The sequence below is a fragment of the Populus nigra genome, chromosome 2, assembly GCF_951802175.1.
Source record: "Populus nigra chromosome 2, ddPopNigr1.1, whole genome shotgun sequence".
In the NCBI taxonomy this organism is placed as follows: Eukaryota; Viridiplantae; Streptophyta; class Magnoliopsida; order Malpighiales; family Salicaceae; genus Populus; species Populus nigra.
The window spans coordinates 6554072-6559071 of NC_084853.1; positions in this window are offsets into that span (position 1 = coordinate 6554072).

The following is a 5000-nucleotide window of genomic DNA, read 5'->3' on the forward strand; positions in this document are numbered from 1 at the left end:
CTGCCACCGCAGCCGGAGGCGAAGGATCTCGAAGGGACAAGGGACAGGCCGCGGGGGGGAACGACAGGGACAATCATGCGGGGGGCTGTCAGCCCCGGCTCGCAAGACGGAGGCCAGGCCTCGGCAGCGGGCACGTCACGCCACGAGGTCGGGGATTGCGAGGAGAGCCAACGCATGGGCGCGCGCACGGCAATTTAATGCCACGCCCACGCCAGCGTAGAGCTCTCCTCGCAATCCCCAAGCTCGGCGGTCCGCACCAGCCACGTCGGCCAGGCCTCCGACTTGCGAGCAGGGGCAGCGGCCACCGCCGCCGTGACGTCGCGGCAAGCAGACAGCCGCGCAGCAGCTGCCAGCACCTTGGCACAAGCACGGCAAATGAATGCCACGCCCACGCCGCGGATAAGCAGCCCCAACGCGCCCGACGGCTTGGAGCGGGTCCCGAAGACGGTGGCCGGAATCGGGTCGTCGCCGGCCGGAAAACGGGTCATCGATGCCGGCAATACTTCGGGCCATGAGGCCCCCCACCTTAGTCCGAGTTTAGCAACAGCCCACATATCCCCCGCGGCAGGCCTATGGGCGCCAGGCCAGCGCGCCCCATGGCCAGTCAGGGGGCACCCCCCTAAAGAGCAATAAGTGTCATTGAAGCTCTGGCAGGGGGAGACACTACTAGGTCCCAGCTGTCACCCCCCCTCTAAAAAATTCATTTCTTGGTATTTTGAGCTGAAATTTTGCACAGAGGTTGGCAAAAATCCAATCCAACTTTATTAATTTTTCCAGAATTTTTCGAGGTCGGGAAGTATTTTTTTTTATTTTCCTACCATTAAAAATCGAGGAAATCGGAAAAAATAGGAACCGGCTCGGAATGACCCCAAATTCAGTGGGCAGCCTCATAAAAATATGGCTGATTTTACTGGATTGATTTCATGTGGAAAGCACGACGTTTTGTTGTAGGAATGCGGGAACCCCGGCGGGTCGCCTGCCGCGGCCAGCGACGTCGGGCTGGCCCCTGCAGCGCCTAGCCTCTCCCACGCGGGGGGCAGGCCAGAACGCGGGGGGCCAGGGCCCGAAGGCAGCCCCCCCGCGGGCGAGAGAGCAAGCCAGCAGGGGCTGTCGCCTGCCGCGGCCAGCGACGTCGGGCTGGCCCCTGCAGCGCCTAGCCTCTCCCACGCGGGGGGCAGGCCAGAACGCGGGGGGCCAGGGCCCGAAGGCAGCCCCCCCGCGGGCGAGAGAGCAAGCCAGCAGGGGCTGTCGCCTGCCGCGGCCAGCGACGTCGGGCTGGCCCCTGCCGCGGCCAGCGATGTCGGGCTGTCGCCTGCCGCGGCCAGCGACGTCGGGCTGGCCCCTGCAGCGCCTAGCCTCTCCCACGCAGGGGGCAGGCCAGAACGCGGGGGGCCAGGGCCCGAAGGCAGCCCCCCCGCGGGCGAGAGAGCAAGCCAGCAGGGGCTGTCCGCGCGTCGCGCAGCGCGGCATGGCTGCGGGGGCCGCGCGCGCGCGCCCAAGCGCCCAAGGGCCCCCAAGGGCCCCAGGCCCTCAGGCCCCAGCGCCCCAGCGCCCAGCGCGGGCGGGCGCGCGCGCGCGTGTGGTCTTTGAGGGGCGCCGGCCTGGTGGCTCCCTAAAGAGCAATAAGTGTCATTGCAGCTCTGGCAGGGGGAGACACTACTAGGTCCCAGCTGTCACCCCCCCTCTAAAAAATTCATTTCTTGGTATTTTGAGCTGAAATTTTGCACAGAGGTTGGCAAAAATCCAATCCACCTTCATTAATTTTCCCAGAATTTTTCGAGGTCGGGAAGTATTTGTTTTAATTTTCCTACCATTAGAAATCGAGTAAATCCGCAAAACTAGGAACCGGCCCGGAATGACCCCAAATTCAGTGGGCAGCCTCATAAAAATATGGCTGATTTTACTGGATTGGTTTCATGTGGAAAGCACGACGTTTTCTTGTAGGAATGCGGGAACCCCGGCAGCTCGCCTGCCGCGGCCAGCGACGTCGGGGACGCTGGCCTGCGCTGTCGAGCCCGCGAGGGCTGTCTCCGCGGCAGGCCCCCCCTGAACGGGGCACGACAGGCCACCGCGCTGGCTCGTCCAGCGTCGACAGTCCCTCGTCCAGGTTTCAGATCGCGCCAAGTCGAACCCATGACCTGCTCAAGCCATCGTGCGCTGCCGAATTCGCATCTGCGTGTAGGCTGCCATTCCACGCGGCAGCCCCTGTTTTCGTCAGCGTGCCCCCCTGACGAATTTTCCTGCCTGGCCCAGTCCAGCGTCCAGCCCCTGTTCGTCGAAAAATCTGCGCTGCCGATTTTCCACGCGGCAGCCCCTCTTTTCGTCAGCGTGCCCCCCTGACGAATTTTCCTGCCTGGCCCGGCCGGTCCAGCCCCTGTTCGTCGAAAAATCTGCGCTGCCGATTTTCCACGCGGCAGCCCCTCTTTTCGTCAGCGTGCCCCCCTGACGAATTTTCCTGCCTGGCCCGGCCGGTCCAGCATCCAGCCCCTGTTCGTTGAAAAATCTGCGCTGCCGATTTTCCACGCGGCAGCCCCTGTTTTCCTCAGCGTGCCCCCCTGACGAATGTTCGTCGAAAAATCTGCGCTGCCGATTTTCCACGCGGCAGCCCCTCTTTTCGTCAGCGTGCCCCCCTGACGAATGTTCGTCGAAAAATCTGCGCTGCCGATTTTCCACGCGGCAGCCCCTCTTTTCGTCAGCGTGCCCCCCTGACGAATTTTCCTGCCTGGCCCGGCCGGTCCAGCCCCTGTTCGTCGAAAAATCTGCGCTGCCGATTTTCCACGCGGCAGCCCCTCTTTTTGTCAGCGTGCCCCCCTGACGAATTTTCCTGCCTGGCCCGGCCGGTCCAGCATCCAGCCCCTGTTCGTCGAAAAATCTGCGCTGCCGATTTTCCACGCGGCAGCCCCTGTTTTCCTCAGCGTGCCCCCCTGACGAATGTTCGTCGAAAAATCTGCGCTGCCGATTTTCCACGCGGCAGCCCCTCTTTTCGTCAGCGTGCCCCCCTGACGAATGTTCGTCGAAAAATCTGCGCTGCCGATTTTCCACGCGGCAGCCCCTCTTTTCGTCAGCGTGCCCCCCTGACGAATTTTCCTGCCTGGCCCGGCCGGTCCAGCCCCTGTTCGTCGAAAAATCTGCGCTGCCGATTTTCCACTCCGCAGCCCCTGTTTTCGTCAGCGTGGCCCCCTGACGAATTTTCCTGCCTGGCCCGGCCAGTCCAGCGCCCAGCCCCTGTTCGTCGAAAAATCTGCGCTGCCGATTTTCCCCGACGAACCTGCAGCTGCACAAATCCGCGCTGCCACTGCCCCATTGTCTGGACCAACAGTCTTTTCCATCAAGCCCTGGACTATAAATCGTCCAGACTCATCGCCAGCACCCGCTGCCGATTCTGCCGACTTTGCCGATTTCGTCGGCGCTGCCGATTCCAACACTGCACCCACCGTGTCTAAACCAGCGCTGTTTCGTCAGCGTGTCCCCTTGACGAATTTCCCTGCCTGGCCTGGACAGTCCATCTTCCAGCCCATGTTCATCGAAAAATCTGCGCTGCCGATTTCCCCGACGAACCTGCAGCTGCACAAATCTGCGCTGCCGATTTCCCCCCCTGTCGGCATGGCTGCCGCTGCCCCGATGTCCAGACCAACAGTCTTTTTTGTCGACTTTGCCGATTTTGTCCGCGCTGCCGATTCCAACACTACCCCCTGCATCCAAACCAGCATTGTTTCGTCAGCTCTTCCCCTGACGATTTTAGCCCTGTAACAAACAGTAGGCCTCCAATCCCGCCAACGGGAGCCAAGTTGATAGGGAAGAGAATTGAATGACGCGCCTGGTCCTCGCACCCCGCCACCCGAGGGGCCTTTTTCCCGGCAGCCTCTGAAAAACTCTAGCTTTCACGGTCCTCGCCGCCCCTCACCACCATGGCAGGCCTCTAATCCCACCCATCAGCAGTTGTAGCCGATAGGGCAGTGATTTGAATGACGCGTCGCGGGCCGCCGGGTCATCTCACCCGGCCATTAATTGGAGCGTTTTTGGCTGGCCGAGGATGGGGGGATGGATCTCTTCTTCCGAAAAAGCAAACAGTACATCGGGAGTTATGTTGACGGGGCATGGAATTGAATGACCCGTCGCGGGCCGCCGGGTCATCTCACCCGGCCATCCCGGGGAGCGTTTTTCCCGGCAGCATCGGGGAAACTCTTGCTTTCACTGCCCGCTGCCCAAGTCCCCACTCGCATCGGCCCCCCGCGCCAACAAGCCAACGCTGCCGAATCGGCAGACACTGCTGCCGAATCTGCCGACACTGCCCCGCGGGCTGCCACTGCCCCAGTGTCTAAACCAGCGGTCTTTCTCATCGAGCCTTGGACTATCCAGTCCGTCCTGACTCATCGCCAGCACCTGCTGCCGATTCTGCCGACTTTGCCGATTTTCTCGGCGCTGCCGATTCCAACACTGCGCCCACCGTGTCTGAACCAGCGCTGTTTCGTCAGCGTGTCCCCTCGACGAATTTTCCTGCCTGGCCTGGACAGTCCACCGTCCAGCCCGTGTTCGTCGAAAAATCTGCGCTGCCGATTCTGCCGACTTTGCCGATTTCGTCGGCGCTGCCGATTCCAACACTGCCCGCCGTGCCTGAACCAGCGCTGTTTCGTCAGCGTGTCCCCTCGACAAATTTTCCTGCCTGGCCTGGACAGTCCATCGCCCAGCCCATGTTCGTCGCAAAATCTGCGCTGCCGATTTTCCCCGACGAACCTGCAGCCGCACAAATCTGCGCTGCCGAATCTGCCGACACTGTCCCGCGGGCTGCCACTGCCCCAGTGTCTAAACCAGCAGTCTTTCTCGTCGAGCCTTGGACTATCCAGCCCGTCCAGACCCATCGCCAGCACCCGCTGCCGATTCTGCCGACTGTGCCGATTTCGTCGGCGCTGCCGATTCCACCACTGCCCGCCGTGCCTGAACCAGCGCTGTTTCGTCAGCGTGTCCCCTCGATGAATTTTCCTGCATGGCCCGGCCAGTCC